Here is a 20,621-nt window from a genome sequence, read left to right on the forward strand (position 1 = left end):
GACAGCAGTTTTAAAACATTAACTTCTTCCCCATCAGAAAACATCCTTAATTCCCAAAGACAGAATACTGATTTAGGAAACCAATAAAAATGAAGTTTGTCCTGTAAGATTATATGCAGATAAGGGAATCACCTACTCTACGGTCACAGAAGCTAGAATCAACATTATCATTTGCAGAGACTGGGTATTGATTGGGAATTCACCGAGGGAAGTTTCATGTCATGTTCTGGGAGATAGTTACATGGGCATGGATGCTTCTAGAAGTCCCCAAAACTAACATGTGAGATTCGTACTCAACAGTAGGCGTGCTATCAGATAGGAATAAAAAACAGGGTATAGTTATGAATGAATAGGTAACAGGAAGTTGGTCAATATATCCTTAGGTTAGTTTGTGTTTATGGGAATATCATGAAGTGATTCCATGAAGTTTAGATGCTATGAGCCCATCACTTAGAATGTCTCCGGGGTACAAGGCAAAAGCAAGAGAACATAAGAGACTAGTGAAGCTGTTGTGGTCATTGCGAGGCACAATTTCAACATTTTTATTATTGTGTATATATGCACAGTGTTTGGGCACATGTGCCATGGCAGCCTGTGATAGAAACCTGTGGAGTCAAGTCTCTCCTGCCATTTTTATGTGGGTTCCAGGGACCAAATTCAGGCTGCTCGGCTTACAGAGCAAACCCTTTACCCGCTGAGCTATCTCACCAGCTTGAGCATACTATTTTATGGTTGACTTACTCATAAACAGAAGTGTATACTTCAAAATGGCAACGCAAGTACACTGTAGTAAATACGTACGCCAGTGGCAGCCACTTCCTATTATCCAGTGTTAGGCACTGAACATAATCACTGATGTTATATTTTCCATGACTGGCAGCTCAATAGACTCATCTACTTCAGCATTTCTACAAACATGTGAGCAACTCACTGTTCAATGATCCCAGATGACTGCAGCATCACTGTGTGGTAATCAGTTTTCAACTCCATCACCGAGACCATTGTCACTTATGTGATCCACTGTTAACCTAAAGCTTGCTTTTATAAGGATCATATTGAAGAAATCTAGGGGATACACATCACATTTAGTTTCTTGTAAAAATTTAAATTCTCCAAGAAGCACATATCTTTGATTGCCACATCCAAGTGAGTCTGTAAATAAAAAAAACAAAAACAAAAACAAAAACAAAAACTATGCATTTCCCTACCTCCACCGCTATAGTATAAGGTGAGTTTTTGCAGTGTATGAGAAGACAAATAGAAGAACAAACCACGAGGATGCCCTGGAAAGCCAAGTCCCTATCAGAGCAATTTGCCTACACCATTGCAGAAGGCATTCGCCAAGTCTCTGGTTGAGTCTTTATAAACATATTCAACCCCATTAAAGTCAACTCCCCACCCCACCCCCCAAAAGAGTCTAAGACATCAATGTGCACATCCTTTTACAAGAGGATGACCTGCCTCCTCCCCCCACTGCGTGTCCAGATGAGCTTCAGAGAGCCATTCTCCCATAGCTTCATGTAAGTCATTAGAGCCTGCCTCATGGAGATGATGGGATCATCTAATTGTTGCCTCCCCAGCCTGGGAGAGTCCTTTCCTTATAAACCTTGCTGGCCCACTCCCCACTTCCTATCCTATTGTACTCCGTGTCTGCTGTGTAAACTAGACACTCTACATTTGAATAATCCTATCACCAGAGAGGAGCTTAGCTCAGTCTAGCCACAGACTTAAAAGTACCTGCAGTTTTTTGTTTTGGAAAATCCATCCATGTCTAGAGAAATGAGCGCCCCCACCCCCATGAACTCCTAATAAATATCTGCAAGATCTCAAGGAGTGAACCTTGGCTGACCCGCTGGTGCACATCTTTGAAATCCCTCCCTTCCGCACTTTCTGGGGAGCCAGGAGAGGGGATCTGAAAACCCCTTGAACATTTTCATGAACCATAAATTCAGAGAACTGTTAGTTTGGGGATTTGAGGAATAGATGTCAGGAAGTAGTGAGGAATAATCATGAGTTGGGTCATTTCATCAGGGCCCATTCCCAAGGGTTTACATGTGTTCTTCGCCTGTATCCCCAGTGGATCTGCATTTCCTGCTGGAAGGGAAGAAACCAAGTCAGTATTCAACGTACAAGTGATATTAATCAGAACTGTATTTTAAGTGACAGCTCGGTAATGTGGGGAGAGCCCTATCTCTCACCGAAGACCTATTTTGTCTGAATGTGAACAGAAAGTGGCATGTATCTTCCCTTCATGAAGAAGCATCTCATAAATATATATTCCTTTCCCATCTGGCACATCATCTTCTCAGCCTTCATTAAGTGTGCGCTCTCAGCAACAGCGTGCAGGAGCTTGGAGCTCTAAGACCGAATTCATGCTATTTTAAAAATCCAAGGATTCAGCCTCAGTTCAACAGCCTTACTTAAAATGGACAGATTCTGTGACTTATGATTATAAAGATGGAAATTCTTGGCCTGATGAGTTTATTTCATCATCTCTCTGGGATAGAATCAATGGGAGATAGTAGTAATTAGGGAAAGAAGAATTAATTCATTTATGTCCTGTGTAGAATTCATGGGCGGCAAGTTTTGGGCCGTAGCCTAGAAATAGAGTCCTCTGGTGTTTGAACTTGTTTATGTTGGTCAAAATAGGACTACAGAGGAAGAAGATTAAAATGCTTTTGAATACATTCCAAATGCATTTCAGACATCAAAAGGAGTCTATAAAACAAAATCTTAATGATTTAATGTAAATGAACCAGAAACGACATACTGTATTTTCTTTAGATGTGCACTGGATTTAAATTAAAGGGAAGATGTTTAAAGATAAGTTGTCTAATTCATATTCTCTCTCTCTCTCTCTCTCTCTCTCTCTCTCTCTCTCTCTCTCTCTCTCTCTCTCTCTCTCTCTCTCTCTCTCTCTCTTATATTTCCAGACAGGGTTTCTCTGTGTATCTGTGTAGCCCTGGCTGTCCTGGAGCCCACTCTGTAGACCAGGCCAGTTTCAAACTCAGAGATACTCCTGCCTCTGACTCCCAGTGCTGGGAATAAAAGCATGCGCCACCACCACCATCCAGCTAAATTGTCTGATTTTATTGATCCAGAAATGTTTCTAAAACTTATCTATGCTGGATAGAACTAAAGCAGAATAGCTTACTTCCTTAAAAAATGCAATTACTGGTTATATCATTTAACTCACAAAGCCCTACCCTAGCTACTGTTTTATTCTTATAGTGTATGTATGTGTGTGTGTGTGTGAGAGAGAGAGAGAGACAGAGACAGAGAGACAGAGAGAGAGATGTGCCTATAGAGTCCAGAGAAAGGTGTTGGATCCCCTGGAGTTGCAGTTACTTACCATCACGAGCTACAAAACATGGATGTGAGATCCTAACCAGGGCCCTTTGACAAGAGCAGTAGTCACTCTTAACCACAGAACTATTCTCCAGCTCCTAGCATTGTCTAAATACAGAGCATTTTGTTCATTATTAAGAAGAAGGAAGCTACCATGGTAACAAGACAAATCATTTTTTCACTATATATGGATTTATTGTAACAATGGAACATAAAGAGTGGTAAGTGTGGGTGTCAAGGGAATTGCAAGGGCCTGTAAAGGTAGAAGCTGCCAGTTGGAGGCCTGTGGGCTGAATCGACTCCGCCCGTGGGGTTTACTTGGCTTAAAGAGCACAGTGGTTTTTGATTATCTTCTAGAGTTTAAAACTCAGGTGTAGCACTTTGACGATTTATGGTTCCTACCTTTTCTGAACAAGTGGAAAATCTAGCTGATTCCAAGACCCAACTCTTGCATGTTGGCCTTAGCAGGAGCTGAGTGCAGGCTACCTCTTCAGGAAACCTGTTCTCTCTAGTTTGCACAGTCAGGGATGTGCCTACTCAGGGATGGCCATCATTTACGTCATCTCCCTGGCCTTCTAGGCTTTGAGGGTGTGGTTCATATTGAAGAAAATTGTAGAAGACAACACTCCCAGAAAACCTTGACCTTCTTCCTGTCTGCTTTGTGTTCTATACATGAAAAGTATAGACCTCATGACCTGTGAAGTTCCCAAGTACAAATTCTTCATTCCGTTGTCAGTCCCTTGGTTCTTCTAGCTTGTTTGTCATGGGCCCTCTCAGGAGGATCACAAGATGCCCCCATCTCCTGTAAGTATGTTAGCTGTTCATACAACTGCTAAAAGAGATGGCCCTTGGAAACAAAATTGAACTGCAGAATTAATTATAACAATTAATTATGACAACTAAGTCTGTTTGTATTGGGAGTTGTATAATTCACTGGGTTTTAAAACATTATTTCTGGGAGTCTTTTGTAAATACAAAATAGCAGTTGGTTCTATTGCCTCGAGTTTTGTGTTGTTTAAGATACTGTCCTAGGTAGGACCAGATCATGAGATCAAATAATGGCATGGACCAAATTCTTATATGATAGAGACGTTCCAAAACAAAACCAAACCCCTTACTTAAGTAAACTGAAAGGAGGTTGAAACATGTACCCAAATAATCATGAAAATCCATCGTTATTTGAGAAAACAGTTGCAGCAAAACTGCAAGCAGAAATATGCCATTTTATAACAGAGCTTGCCAATTTATAACCATGATATAAATAACGTAGCTAAGTCTGTACAATCATGTGTAACATGCAACCAATTAATGAATGCTGGGGTTCTCAACCTTTGGAGACTGCATGACCCCTTCACAGGCGTCACTTAAGACCATTGGAAAACACAGATATTTGCATTGCAGTTCATAAAAGTAGCAAAATTACAGCTATTAAGAAGCAACGAATTAATTTAATGGTTGAGGTCACCATAATATGTGGAACTGTATTAAGGGGTTGCAGCATTGGGAAGGTTGAGATTCACTGGATTAACGTGCAGCATGAAAGCCTCTAGTTACATCCTCTCTAGTCATTTCACACAAACTAGGGTTAGGACTTATGGCGTGTAGGTCTATGTGACATGTGATTGTATTTTGTGAGAACTAACATGGTGCTTTAAAAAATGGTGGTACCTGGATTCTGTCAAAATTCACTCAATTTTTGACAGTTCTATTCAAATATACACTATATTATGGTTATAGTCACCTTCCATTTCCATCTGTTATCCCCACCTTCCTCTTGGAACACATTTTTCACCTTTTAAACATGATTGAGATCCAATGTTTGGCCATGAACCCTGGCTTCTCTAACTACAACTGACACTGACCCGGCTCATCATTACAGTCAGCATGTGTGAAGGAACCATCGGCTCCATGTGCCTCCCTGACCCTTCATGCTCTCAAGCATTACCATGATTGCCTCTCAGAGAAGGTCTTGGAAATGCCTCTTGCTACCCACTGCAAAGTTCAGCCATGGGGACGTCCTCAGTGTCCCTTCTCAGTGACAGTTCTAGGGGCCTGGACCCAGGATGTGCAGAAGGAAGCATGCCATGGAGGAGTTTAGACATTATGATTTGCTCTTAGAGTTGATGGCTCTCATCTGCTTCACGGTTCCATATTTGCTCAACAAGTATTATTGGCTAGGCCCTCTAGATCAGATACAGCTTCTGAGATCTGACATTTAACTCAGTCAGCTACGTCTCAGTGTCTTCTGCAGCGGAGAACGAGCCCGTCACGGTCGTTTGTCACATCTCACCTTTTAATTACACTGCTCACGTACTTTCCTGCTTATTGACATCACGCATACTGACTTAAAGCTACACATTTTTTCTTTTTCTGAAGACAGAACGTACTTCACAAGAACACATCGTGGATGGTAGTCACAAGGAAACTTGGATATTCTTTTCCTTTCAACCGAGTTGAACACATTTAATAGGAATTTTCCTTTTCTTTCCTTTTTAGGGCAGAGTCTCATGTAGCTCACCTTGGCATGTAACTAGCTATGTCACTGAAAATGACTTTGAACTTTTGATCCTCTTGTGTCTTCCTCCTGAGTGCTGAGATTACATCCATGAGCCATGGTACCCTTTTCATAAGGTACTGGGGGAGGGGTGTCAAATCCAAGGCTTTGTGCACACTAAGCAAACATTCTGCAATTGAGCTACATTAATAACTCTTAAAGTGAAAGTTTCAGATGGGTACCTCATTTCCTAATGGAGACAAGCTTGCTGCTTTATCATTTCAAATAATTTGTTCCATGCCCAACGGAAAATTTACTACTTTGTCACGAGTAGTTTGTGGTGTGCTGAGATGGCCTATCTCAAGGAAGGTATTTTCATTGCCAAATCACCCCGGGAGCTCAGGAGACACAACAGCTGTCCAGAGTTGCAGACGGGTTTCTACAAGGAAGGCCAAAGGATTTGGCTGGTGGGGCTGCCAGCCAAGGACTCAAATAAGATAGCACGGGACAGCTGAAACGCTGCTCCTGGCATGACATCATGGTAGGCAGAGTGCAAGAGTTCTGATGTATGTGACTCAGCCTCCTCGGGAACTCAGGTCTCTGTAGCCTTTCTAAAATGAGGCTCTTTGTGCATCCATAGGCCTTTCCAACAAAGGAGTCTTTCAGGGTCTTTTTATAGCTAAGAGACCAATGGGAAGAAAGAAAATCACAGGAGATTTCAGACATAAGAAAAGCCAAACGAAGCCTAAGAGAGGACAGTTCTCCCTCCCTTCTCTGGGGTGACTATTTGCGATTCAGTGTGTTGTTGTGGGACTGGCAGACCCCCAAGGGTCATAGTGAATGGAAATCTCTAGGGACTTGTTGAAGATAAGCTTTGCAGAGACGTGAGGTTCTCAGGAATCTTGAAACAAGCCTGTAACTCGGGAGAAGGAAATTTTGAGCCTTCAATTCAAGAGTTATTTACACTTATGTTCATGAATGAACCTTCCAATAAAAGTCACGTGGTATGGGCAGTTGTGACAAAAGTGCAAGTGAGAAGCCTGGAAGCAAGTTTCATACCACACAGCATGAAGAAGGAGAACACAGGATTGCATCTTTGCAACCTACAGCCCCAGCTTGAACCTGTGCAGCAGTCTGGCTGGCTGCCAAGAGGTAACCTTAATTTTTACCCTTGAGTATAAATTAGTCCAGCACATGGGCAAGGGACACTGGAAACTCAGTGCAGACTCAGCTTGCCTGAATCCCACCATATACTACAGCCAGATCTCTTAAATTCACAGGCTAATTATCCTAACTTCCTGCAGCGGGACTCTCATATGCACATAGGCTGTGTGACAGAGATTGGTGAAATACTACTGAGATGGCAGGCAAGTAAAGGGTTATACCAACTCCAAACTCTCAGATAGAGTTGGTAATTTTATAAACACATTATTCATTTTTTTCTCACAGGGCAAAAGGCAAGCCTAAGACACAGAAAATATGTTGTTCTTTATTGGAAAAGGCTGTTGAGTAAAAATTATCTTTATGACTAAGTAAAGGAAAAAAATTTCAACCTAAAACTATTTCAGAAGCATTAGGTTAGTCCATATTAAGTATAATTAGATTAATTATTGACTTGATCGAGAATAAACTAAGTTACCATACTGGAATTGTTAACATTATTATTTCATGGGAAATGTCAGAATAAAATTATAGCTGGAACAAAAAACATGGACATGGAGAATAACCTCGGTGCCACTGAGAGGCTGTCAGCCTAGTCTGAGAGGTCTCCGTAGGTGAAGCGTGGAGAGCAAGGCTAGCCACAAAGCAGGCGCCAAGCACAGTGGTCGTCAACTTTCCTAACAATGTCACTCTTCAATACAGTTCCTTATGCCGTGGTCACCACAACCATAAAATATTAAATTGCTACTTAGTAACTGTAATGTTGCTACTGTCAGCCATCTTGATGTAAAATTTATATATATATATATATATATATATATATATATATATATATATATATATCCCTTAAGGGGTTATGACCCACAGGTTGAGAACTACCCGGTCAAGGATTTGGGGTGTGGTGTGAAAAAAGCATCCACTATTTTTCAACACCAGAACTGCACAGTGGTGGCTGCAGCTGTGGATAGTCCCACAGTGCTGGAGCACAAGCTTGGGCTGCAGACACTGGGCTGGATCCTAGATGTTAGACAATGGTTATCATGGCATTTTAGACTAGCTCTTTGTTTCTCATACAGAAATCAAAACAGGTGAGTGAAGGTTAAAGGTGATCTGAAGTCAGGGCATGTTGTTAACTGGAGGGGAGGGGGTAGGAGGAAAGCCGTACAAACCACACAGATGCCAATCTACTGACATTCTGTGTAGCTGGGCTACGAAGCCAGCAAGTCCTTCCACAGAAAGTTGTAGAGAGGGAAGTGTGCAGAGCGAGAGGTCAAGTTAAAGACAGCTTACGTTCTACAAATTAAAGCTCTGGATGGCAACCAGTTAGCCACAGTGACTAAAAGGGCAACGTGTGGCGTGTTAATAATGAAGAATCTCAAAGTATGTCACAGCGACAGAGGAGACTGAGAAATGATGGAGGGTAATCAGCTGAACTTACGTGGCTTGGGGCTGCCACTCCTGACCACAGGAGAAGTCCAGTGGGATGGACTGCTGTTTGGGATGGGCAGTAAGGAGGCAAGGTATCTTAGTTAGGGCTTTGTTGCTGTGAAGAGACATCATGACCAAGGCAACTCTATTTATTAAAGCAAACATTTGACTGGGGCTGGCTTACAGGTTCAGAGGTTCAGTCCATTATCATCATGGTGGGAAGCATGTCAGCATCCAGGCAGACATGGTGCTGGAGTAGCTGAGAGTTCTACATCTGGATCAGAAGGCAGCCTGGAAGATGCTCTCATTTCACACTGGGTGGAGCCTGAGCATAGTAAACCTCAAAGCCCGCCCCCACAGTGACACACTTCTTCCAGCAAGGCCACACCTCCTAATAGTGCCACTCCCTGTGGACCAAGCATTCAAACACATGAGTCTAGGGGGGCCAAAACTATTCAAACCACCACATGTGGTGAACTAAGACAATTAACATAAAAATAGTTCAAAGTAAAAAGGATTAAGGTATGAACAATACATGTGACCTCAACTTTTTAATACACAGAGATGACAAAGAGAGTAGAGGAGGGATAGAGAGATGTCTCCGTGAGCAAAAGTACTTAGCATGCTTTCAGGACCCTAGTTCAAATCCCTGCCACTCATGTAAAAGACTGGGTGTGGCCACCTATAGACCAGGTGCTGTGAGGACCAGAGACAGGAAAGTCTTTTAGGCTTCTTGGCTGCCAGTTTAGCTTCAAGCTCAGTGAGGGACTTGATCTGAGGGGAGTAATGTTAGGGCACTAGAGCAGGACACCAGGCTCTCTCATCTGGTTTCTACATGTGCATACATGGCCTGAATATCCAGACAAATACACATGTATACACCTCCCTCAAAACACACAGAGAATAATAAAGGAGCCAAGATTTTCACATTACTTTCATGCTAATTAGTGACCCTGAAAAAGGCATCATCTCCAGGGCTGGAGAGCTGTATCTGCATCCTAGAAATGGTACCAAACCAAAGGTTGCCAGTGTCTCAGCTTCTGTGATGCGTAAAAAAAGATGAAAGATGAATGGCTGTCTTCCAACAGATAATACACAATTTGCATATCAGAATCTGAACACACAGAAATGGCATAACTCTACGTGTTTAATAACCAATACACAAAAGGACAGCTGATAGCCTGTAGGTCTATCCTGATAGTGTTTGAACTTCCATTTATCCTGTGAGATGAGCAAGTGTACCGAACACAGCAAAGTCATCACAAGCCAACAGCTCTTGTTAAATATAAAAGAAAACAAAGCGAAAACTGAATCTTAGCCTCTGCCCTTGATAGGAAAGAACCTGATGTGGATCACCAAACCGAGGACAATTAAAAACGAAACAAAACAAAACAAAAAACAAAAACCAGACCTATACAGAACTGGAGCTAATGAGTGATAAAGAAATAAACCAATCAGATTTGAGAATGAAATAACTCCTGCAAAGCCCTCACCCCATCAGGAAGGTAGTGAGGAGCCTAGAGCACTGGCCTCTGAAGATCTATTGGAGAGAACCTAGGAGCATTTATGCAGCAAGACATTTGAGAAGAAGGAAGAAGTTCATGTCCCTGAGGACGGCAGAAACCATACATAGAAGTGAGAGGCAGAGGCTTCCCACAAAGCACCCTCCTCCCACTCCACTCAGCTCACACACCTCAACCCACTCTGACAATGTAGGTCATCCTTTTGTCTGGAAGGATGTTACGAAGGCATGGTATCTGGCCCACTGGCTATGTAGATGTCCAATCTGGAATGTCTGATGTCAATCCCTGCCTCCTTTTTGGTAACTGTCCCTCAGCTTTTAAAATAATCTCCTTGTTGCTCCTTTGAATTAATGGTAGAGGGGCTGGGGGGGCACGGGGCTCTATTACACACCCATGAATGCAGGGTTCTCCCTCCCCAGTATCTTGTGGGTCGAGGAGAGAGTCTTGACCGGTGAACAGGAGAAATTATCCAACCAACTCCTATTAGTACCTATAGAGAGCTGTTCACTGATGTGGACAATTCTCACAAGGATATAGACATCTTCCCCCACCCTCCCACCCTGAGACAGGGTTTCTCTGTGTAGCCCCGGCTGTCCTAGAACTCACTCTGTAGACCAGGCTGGCCTCGAACTCAGAAATCCACCTGCCTCTGCCTCCCAAGTGCTGGGACTAAAGGCGTGCGCCACCACTGCCTGGCTGGATATAGACATCTTTGACACCTTGTTTTCAGCAATTTTTTTAACCCCAAGAGAACAGAATTCTTTTATGAATGAACAAATAAACAAATAAAGGCAAAACCAGGTCAGATCAATCAACAGAATTGTTTTGAGTACCCATTTCACGTCCTAAACACTGGAAACTGGTTTGTAGCAAGCGGTCTGAATAGATTGAGGAAGTTAACTATACTAAGAAATTGACTTGGATATCACAGGTGAGAGAGGTGTGGCTCTTCTCTGTGCCCTGAAGTACTCTGTCCTGGGGATTTATGTGGCTGGCTTTGCCTACTTCCCTCTCTGAAGCAGCCCTGTGTACAGCCTGGGGAAGGTGAACGCTGCATAACTAAGCTGGCTTATTTTTGTTGTTTCCACAGGAACCGCCCCATGTGGGGAATGTTTGTTCAGGGACGATGCTGTGCTTGTCTTCATTCCATCCAATTGTCCACAAGAGTGATTGGATTTTATGTTCTATAACTAATGCCACAAAGCATGCTTGAAGTCTATTGGCTTTAAACAGGATATGCTTTTCCCAAATCCCCATACTTGCGTCCTCTGTCTTTGTTTTCTTACTAAGCTGATCAACACCGTCCCCCTTATTTAGACTTTTCTAAAACTTAAAAGCTAGAAGGTGTTCGCAAACCCTGGGCTGCTAGACTCGGGCTTCAGAGATTCTTGGTGGCAATAGAGCCTTGATTCCATTATTTCGTGATCGTTCCCGAAGTGTGTGAGACAGAAGGCTCCAGAATGGCAGGGTTGAGAAGTCAGATGGCTCTGTGGCCATTTTGTTATTGGTACAATGGCCTGTAAAGACCCTGCTCCCTTACCAGGGATGTGGGGAAGATCAAGTAGAAGATGCATAGAAACCTATTAGGACACATACCCTGCTTAATAAACACAACGTGTTACTTAGGAAGCAGGATGCATCAGGCTGGGGAAGAAATGTTCTAGCCAGTAAGCACAAAGGAAGTACAAGTTTTCTAGGTATGCGAGCAAGAAAGAATGGTAGATTTTCCTGGAGTTGGAGGACCTTGTCTGTGGAGAAAGAGATCGTCTTGTTGGATTCACTTTCTGCCCTTGCAAATGTTGCTGTTGTTGACTTTGCTCACTTGCGAAGCTGCACAGCACCCAACAGCACATCTTCTGTGTTCATTTATTAACTCTCCAGCTACTCCTGGAAGGGAGTATTTGTTTTCTGGGAGAGTCACCTAGAGGTGAAAAACAAAAACCCCAAAACCAGACAGGGCCTATGTGGGGCAGCAGGCAGCTCAGTTCTGCTTCTCCTATGGGCCACCAGAGTCTCAGGTCCCATTTGTACTGAAGACTTTGTATCTTTCCATTTGATGTGGCTTTGTTGCCATTTTGGTTTTTTTGTTGTTGGTGGTGGTTTTTGTTTGTTTGTTTGTTTGTTTGTTTGTTTGAGACAGGGTTTCTCTGTGCAGCCCTTGCTGTCCTGGAACTGGCTCCATAGACCAGCCTGGCCTTGAACTCAGAGATCCACCTTGGCCTCCTGAGTGCTGGGATAAAAGGCATGCACCATCACTGGCTCCGACTCAATTTAATCTTTTAATTGTGGAAGTTCCACATTAGCATAGTGAGAGCAGCAGGATTGGAGAGGAGAAACTGCAGCAATGGACACTTGGGATTTAGTCCCTTCCCTCTTCTCTACGGGACTGGCAGGACTCATTGTGTAACCTTGACAACGCTCATCTTCCACCCCTTCCTATGCACATGCTCCACAGTTTCTTGGGCTTGGAGAAGGGAGATGACTCCTGTGAATGACTCTGAAAACTCCACAGATTCTAGTAAATCGTATTAGGCAAGTGATGGCTGTATGTGCTTCAGACCCAGAGGCAGTATAAGGCCAAGTCAGCCTGTGTCTTGATAGCCTCAAGACCCTTAAAGATCCCACCCAGGCCCACCTGACCCTTTTGGCTTTTTCTGATGCTGTGGGTGCTGCCACTTCCTGCTGGGAAGCTTCCGGGCAGCTGCTGTTCTTGGATCCCTGTTTCCATTTGTTGCCAAAAACAGTGAGCTCATGGCACGCTGCCGGGCCCAGCATTCCACTCTGAGATCTCTTTTTCTGTAAAGACATTGCTCCATTCTCCTCCAGGCTAATGTACAGCTGCCTTCAGGAGCATTGAACTGTAGGATAATCACTTAACTGTGCTCTAAAATTGTAGGGGCCCTGCCTTCCCTTCCTCGGTGGAGATAGGAACACAACAACAAGGCTTTGGTTGTCTCTTGGCTGCATGTGGCCTGTGGCCTTGTTTCTCATGAATCTATCCCATAAGGGAAATTGCTCAAAGAGCCAATAATTCAGAAGTCTGTGTCCGTTGTCCCCCAGAGTTGTTTTCTCTATATTCTGTTTTCTAAAGGAGACGTGCTGGGTCATTTTGTATGCATTTTGGAAGCTGGGTGATTTTTCTCACGGTGTTCTATAAGAGGACTGTGTCTTCTGATAGCTGGCACACCTCAAAGGCCAATCGCTTCGAATTTTAGACAAGGCAAGAATATCACACATTAATGGCAGAAGAGAGCAAGAATGATCACAAGTGTCAGAAGCATTCATAATCTCACAGGGTGAGCATTTTTTAGGACAACCTTACTATTATCAACACCATTTTGGAGATGAAAAATTCCCCGTGGTCACAAAGTCCCACATAGCCAAACTGAAATTTTAATTAAGGTTCAAATTAGAAAGCCAAGAAGGTAGATAGAGACAGCAGGGTCTGATGTTTCCTAGGGAGATGCCCCCTAAGGCTTAGGAGACCACAGAATCTCATCTGTAGGCCTCCATTATTTTCACTCAGGATGTGCTACCAGCTACCACTGTGTTCTTTCCCTCACCTGGGGCCTCTACAATGCTGACCAAGCTCCCGTGTGAGAGACGCTGAGGGGTCAGGAGCCCTGCCTAGTGCAGCAGAACACAGAAGCCAGCAAATGAAACCACTAAGCTTCTGTACAAAGTGCTCCTGCATCATCCAGGGTGGCACAGAGCCAACTGCAGGGGAAGCCTGCAAGCTGGAGTCAGGGCCCTCGAGAAGGGTTAACCATGTGCACGGCACCTGCTCTATCAGCTTCCACTATTCTACTTCCAGACACTTCTATAAATCTTCACATTTTGTTTCAAATAACTTTTTATCGAAGTATTACATGTTATGGATATAAGTATTACATAGTCATTTATCAAGCACACATATCCCAAGTCCATATGTTCTTATTATATATAATTTTTATTGAGGCATATGAGCAGAATGAGACATGTCCACCCAAGTGCACGTGCCCTAAGCATATACTTCAGAGAAGCCATCAGTAACACCGAACACCCATCTTTGTTCCCCAGCCACCAAGATGACTACTGCTCTGGGCTCTAGCACTATAGATCTATTGATTGGTTTTGTTCTTTATAATCACAATTTAAGTATACACCCATAGATGATATATACATGCTTCAACATCGGTTAGTCTACTCAGCATCAGAGCTGGGAGATCTCCCCATCGTGGGACTGGTCATGACTTCTTTTCACTGTCAAGTGTTCATAGCTGGGCTCATTGGCTCAGACCTGTGGCTTAGCTACTGGGGAATGGGAGGAAAAGAATTGCAAATCCAAGGTCAGTCTGGACACCTTAGTGAGACTGTCTCAAAAGTCAAGGTGAAAAGAAAGGGGCTATGAAGATAGCTCAGTGGTAGAGTGTTTGTTTAGGTTATTAGGTTGGAACCTTGTAAGGCTCTAGGTTCAACCCCAGTGTCCTGATGAGAAAAGATAAGTATTCCATTGAGTAGAAATAGCCACGTACTTGTCCACCCCTCAGATGGTGTGCATGGAACTTCCCTTTGGAGTCTATTAGGTGTAAGAATATAAGCCTACACACATAAATACAGACAGACACACAGACAGACAGACAGACAGACACACACACACACACACACACACACACACACACTGGTGGGAGAGAGAATGAAAGAGCATGCCTGCCTTCAATCCCAACACTCAGGAAGCAGAGGCAGGCAGTTTGTGGGTACAGAGCCAGCCTGTACTACGTAGTACGACCTTATCTTTAAAAAACCCAAAAAACAACAACAAAAAAAACATCTCTGGCAAAGCCACACACATAGTTGCTGTATAACAGGGACTTAGCAATGGTCTCCTTGGCCTGGCTTCAGCTGAACCTAGAGGGATGGCATTCCTAGACTCTTGGAGTCAACAGAGCAAGTCTCTGAGTTCTGGAAAGCCCATGGGTAGCTGTTGTCTGAATTAACACGTCTGATGGGTAGATACGTGGATAGGCTCATGCCTTGAGATACTATCAAAATGTTCTGGGAATTCATGTACGGCCTGCTCTGAATCAGGGAAGACTAGGCTATGATTTGAGACAACTAGAACCACTGGCTTACAGCTCTCAAATTTCTGACACACTTGGAAGAGAGAGAGAGATCTTGAGGCTAGGGATTATGTTTTGAGGTAAAACTGTCACCTCAAGCTGAGGGTTTTTCTCTGCAAAGAACAATTTGGGGTTGGCTCGAGTGTGTGTGGGTAGCCCGAGTGAGCACCCCTTTGCATATTTTATGTCCCAGCATAACTTGTGAGAACCACATGGGCAAGGGGCAGTGTAAAGGTTCTTAGTCCTCGGAAAATATCCAATTACAGACTCAACCAAGCTCCAAAAGGGGAATGGCATCAAGTGAGCCTGGGAATATCCAACAATGTGAGGGGAAGTATGATTAACTGAGGCCTCAGGGAGGCTACTAACGGAATCTCGGTCCTCACCACCCAGCACAGAGACACATCCTTCAAACTACAGGCAGTCCCTGATCCATGGTGGGTCCACTTTCCATATTCCATCCTCCTCCTGGTGTGACAGCAAGAGGCACTGGGTAATTCCTATTTTGAATTCTGATCTATTCCACCCACACCCACCACCCACCCACCCCCACCCCTGAGGCCAACAATACACCCTGGGATCCTCTCCTCTGTTACAGGCAGCACTGGTGAGCTACAGTTCTAAGCCAGCTCAGTCATGGGGCAGGGGGACAAAAAGAGCCTCTGAGGTACGCTGTGTTCTCTTTAAAGAGCTGTCGTCGCTCTTTAAATGGCATTTTTGTTTGTTTGTGTGTTCTTTAGAGGTGGAGTCTTAGGTACCAAAGCTGGTCTTCAGGTGGTGACTTTATTGTCACAGTGTACAGAGCGCTGTGATCACAGGTGTGGGCCACCATGCCCAGAAATTAGCGGCCCTCCTGAGCTTTGGTAGATCCGGCATGTAATGGGTTTATTAGACCACAACCCCACCGGTATTTTCTACTCTCCGTGGGTTTATGAGGATCAAACAGCATCTGCTGTAAGTCATCTGTGTTGCAATTTAATAAGATGACTTTTCCTAACTGCTGTCCCCAACTAGTTTTGGAAAATGTTAATATATATAAAACTCTCCAATCTAAGAACATTAAATTTTTGCTTTCTGCCTTGTAAGTAGCTATGACGATTTCAGCAAAATTAGGCAGAAATGGGAAAAAGAAAAACATACATCTGGCCTCATCATTCCCAGCTTACCTTGGCATACAGTAGCCAAGTCCCCCTGTTCTTTCATTTTTGCCTAAATTTCTTTTTTTCCACTTTCTTCTCTCTTGGTGGAGGATATTACATACTGTGTGATAGCTGTCTGGTTTTGTTTTTGTTTTTGTTTTTGTTTTTGTTTTGCTTTGCTTTGCTTTGCTTTGTTGTAAAACAGGCTCTCACTGTATAGCCCAGACTGGCCTCAACTGCAGGAGTGTCCCCCCTTCTCCAACCCGCAAGAGTTATGGGACACAGACATCTGTGACATTTATAATGGGAATATTTTCACATATCGTGGAAAGTTTCATACGTCAAGCCTATTTCGTCCCTACTCCCTTTTAGAGATGACTATACGATAGTAGGTCTTGCCTCCTGCATTGCTGGAGGGTTGTTTGTTTGTTTGATCAGCAAAATTGTACTGCAAACATATGCAGGTTATCCTCACTGGCTAGTTTAGAATGTGGCTTTGTGTCTTCCAGCCTTTCTCTGAGAGGGAAAAGGGAGAGGCTGGGGTTTGTTTGTTTGTTTGTTTGTTTGTTTGTTTGTTTTTAAGGAGCCTGTCATAATTGTAACAAAATGCATTTCACATCATGTATAGTTGAGTAAAACATGAACTTGATCCGCAGAATCAAGAAGTAAGAAGACAGGGGACAGTCCTACAATGACGCTATGACGCTGTCATCAGAATGTCTCTCTCTCTTTCCAATTTACTTTTTTGTTTCCAATGTATCCCAATCACAGTTTTCTCCCCTTCCATTCCTCGCAGCCTCCCTCAACTCTGCTCCCCATGCTCTGCCCCCCATCCACTCCTCCTCCATTTCCCTTCACAAAGGAGCAGGCCTTCCAGGGATATCCACTGAATACCATGTAACAAGATACAGTACACTAGGCACAAAGCAGGGGTGGGGGGAGCAAGGCCTAGGAAGAAAAAGGGTCACAGAAGCAGGTGAAAGAATTGGAGACAACCCTACTTCCACTGCTAGGAATCCCACAAAAACACCTAGCTAAAAAACACTAATATATATGCTGAAGACCCAGCACAGACCTGCGCAGGCTCCGTGATTACCACAGTAGTCGCTGTGAGCACCTAGGAACCCTGCTTAGTTGATTCTGTGGGCTGTGTTGTTCTGGTGCCCTCAACTCTCTGGCTTCTGCAAGCCTTCTTTCTCCTCTTCTGCAGGGTTCCCTAAGCTCCAAGAGAAGGGCCCTGGTGGAGATCTTCAATTTGGGGCCTCTATCAGCCTTATGTTTGGTTGTGGGTCTCTGCATCTGTCCCCATCAGCTGTCAGTGGAACCCTCTCTGATGACGATTGGACTTCTGGGGGCTTTCTCTTTCTGAGCCGTTTGTTCCTTGCACTTCACATTACAGAGATCGGCTTCCAACAATGCCAAGAGTTCCCACAGCCGTCGTGTGACAGGGATGGATTTGCGCTGGTTCTCGGGACTGGCAAGAAGATTATGGGAGTTACTGGTTCCTCTAAGAAGGAAACATTGTATGACGGTAGGGTTAGCATGGGCATCCCTTAATGATAAGCAGAAGACATAGTCTGATTGACCCCAGAAAATTTTGGTTTTGTTTTTGAGATAAGATCAGATGTAGCTCAATCTGTCTGGAACTCACTATGCAACCAAGATTGACTCTGAGCTTCATCTTTGTTATTGTTGTTTTAAGATTTCTATTTATTTTATATATATGGTTGGGAACCATCATGTGTTTGCTGGGAACTGAACTCAGGACCTCTGGAAGAGCAGTCAGTACTCTTAACCACTGAGCCATCCCTCTAGCCCGTTTGTTTGATTTTTTTTTCTTAAATCAGTTTTAAATAACTTTTTTGTGTTGTTTGTGTTCAGAATATGTACATCTGAACATAGGGGCATGCGCACTCACCAGAAAAGGACCTCAGGCATCCTGTTATTTTCCTTTCTGCTTTATTACCCTCAGATGATCTTCCTGCCTCTGTCAACAACACCCTGGGTTACTCATGGCCATGCCCAGCTTTTTATGTGGAAGCTGGGGATTTGAACTTGGGTCTACATACCTCTTCAGCAAACTCTCTTACCCACTGAGCAACCTCCAAAGCTTAACTCTGACCTTCTGACTCTCCTGCCTTCACTTCCCGCGTGCTGAGATCACCAGCTTATACCAGCAGGCCCAGTATATTTGGTACTGAGAACGGAACCCAGGGCTTCATGCACATCAGGACACCTCTGCATTCTTCTTTATGGACCTACGAGGCCCATAAAGGTTATTAGCCGCGACTGGAGGGTGGAGGCCCAGAAGAAACTCATGTTTGTATGCCCACATGCATCCTGGCTCAACCTAGCAAGGATGGGATCCCTGCCAGGCAGAATGTAGGAAATGCTCACCCTCCCTTCCCGGCAGAGACACACAAGCTCCGGCCGGCTGTGCCCTTTCTCTATAGGCTCATATGCTCAGCTCTGGCTGTCTTTGCCTTTTAGCCCTTCCTTCCAGCGTCCCCGACTCACCTATCTGCTGGCCTCTCCTCAGCCTCTGTGGAGGACTGCACGTGTGTGTGCAGACACACTTCTGCCACCTGGAGTCTTCTCTGTGTTTCCCCCTCTTTGTCTCATTTTGGTTCACAGCAGGGCTTCACGATTCTCCTGCATTCTGTTAATAAAAATTAAGCAATCAATTTTCTTCCCCTTCATTACATCTAATTCCCTCTCTAACTCAATTATTATTGCAACCCTGGCAAGTGCTTTGCAAGGCAGATGGCAGGAAGGACAGGTTGCCAAAATAAAGGGCATTGTTTGCTGAGGGATATTGTTTCCATGAAAGTGATGACACTTGCCTCCCAAGGATGGATTTTTTTTTTTTTTCTAAAATCAAATTCATGGAGCTCTGTTAATGGAATAGGTTCGAGCAAGTGCTGCCAAGAGAAACATAGGCACATACAGCAAACTATAGCAGCCATTAAGAGTACTTTATATAATTTAGTAATGTAAAATAATACGATGATATATATCCTTTTCTTCGAAAGAAATTAGAATAAACGTATGATGTGACTTTGTGTTCCCAGCCATTTGAGTTCTAAACTATCTCATTGCAAAGGTGGTTTTATTTGGTGCCACAGTACAGAGCCAGCCTGGCAGATTGAGTCATAGTCCTTTACAGTGTTGCTTGGGAAATTTCTGTCTGACTAAGAGTGGCGGGTATCCAAGCGCAAGTGCAAGCTCTGATCGACTGATCGATGGGTTGATTGCTATTGTCTGTGCCATTGTGAGAAGTGGGTAAGAAGACAACGGGCACTCTCTGTAAGGAAACTCAGCAAGAGTGGAGGGAAGTGTTCTTCCTCGGGGTTGAACCCTGAAGAAGTTTGGAAGGCTATTTTTTCCTCTTGTGCATGCTTGTGTGTGTGTGTGTGTGTGTGTGTGTGTGTGTGTGTGTGTGTGTGTGTGTGCTTACATGTGTGTACAGCATGAGTCCTTCCATGTGTGCTTGCGTGGATGTGCACATGCGTGTGTGAGCCTTGCCTATTGTGGCTCAGGAACTACCCACCTTATTTTCTTGAGGCAGGTTTACTCACTGGCCTAGAACTCAACAAGCAGGCTAAGATGGCTGTCCAGTGAGCCCCCTATGGGTTCATGTCCTCAATTTACCAGTTCTGAGGTTTCAATTTTTGTCACCTGCCTGGCTTTTGAGTGTTGTATATGGGTTCTGGAGAACTGAACTGTGGCCCACATTCTTGTGCCAAGCACTTTCCCGTCTAAGCTATCATCCCAGCCATTCCCCTTTTGGAGACAGGGGTTTGCTATATAGCCCTGGCTGGATTAGAGCTCACTGTGTGGACCAGTATGCCAGATCTTTGAACTTACAGTCGTTCTCCTGTCTGTGCTTTCTAATTGCTGGGACTTCAGCTATAGAACACCATGCCAACCCCAGCAGGCTATTTCCATATTGTATTGGGTGGAGAGGCTGTTCTGTTTTGTTGGGGGTTTCAGCTTGTTTGTTCTGTTTTTCTAAGTCTACTGTAGAATCAGTCTCCTTATTTGATAATTACACTCCAATTATAATACTTTCTGCCATACTTATAAAAATGCCTCGACTCTCCTGCCTGTGTTTTCCTGGAATACTGCCTCTAGACATTTGTTTGTTTGTTTGTTTGTTTTTTTCCTAGAACACAGGAGAGTCCCTAAGATGGAGATCGCAGAGTCAAGATTATCAGTGAAAGGACCTTAACCTACATCTTTCTGCAGGCCAGGAAACCTGGGCATCTCTGTCCATTGATTCCCAGAGTGGACTTGAATTTATCAGGACACAGTGAGTCTAAAAACATCTGGCCAGCTGGGAGTGGTGGGGCATGCTTTTAATCCCAGCACTCGGGAGGCAGAGGCAGGCAGATTTCTGAGTTCGAGGCCAGCCTGGTCTACAGAGTGA

The 20,621-nt window shown here is 44.0% G+C and overlaps 1 protein-coding gene across 1 annotated transcript in view; it reads left to right on the top strand.

Annotated features, from left to right (window-relative positions):
* LOC115029096 (uncharacterized) overlaps positions 1–20,621 on the top strand; it is a 43,844-nt gene that overhangs the window by 8,179 nt on the left and 15,044 nt on the right. The window contains exon 3 of the transcript XR_003834673.2: positions 20,362–20,504. The gene's annotated coding sequence lies outside the window, so the exon portion shown is untranslated. The remainder of the gene's footprint in view (positions 1–20,361; positions 20,505–20,621) is intronic.

Source organism: Mus caroli, unplaced genomic scaffold (assembly GCF_978045245.1).
Source record: "Mus caroli unplaced genomic scaffold, Mus_caroli_1 scaffold_15, whole genome shotgun sequence".
In the NCBI taxonomy this organism is placed as follows: Eukaryota; Metazoa; Chordata; class Mammalia; order Rodentia; family Muridae; genus Mus; species Mus caroli.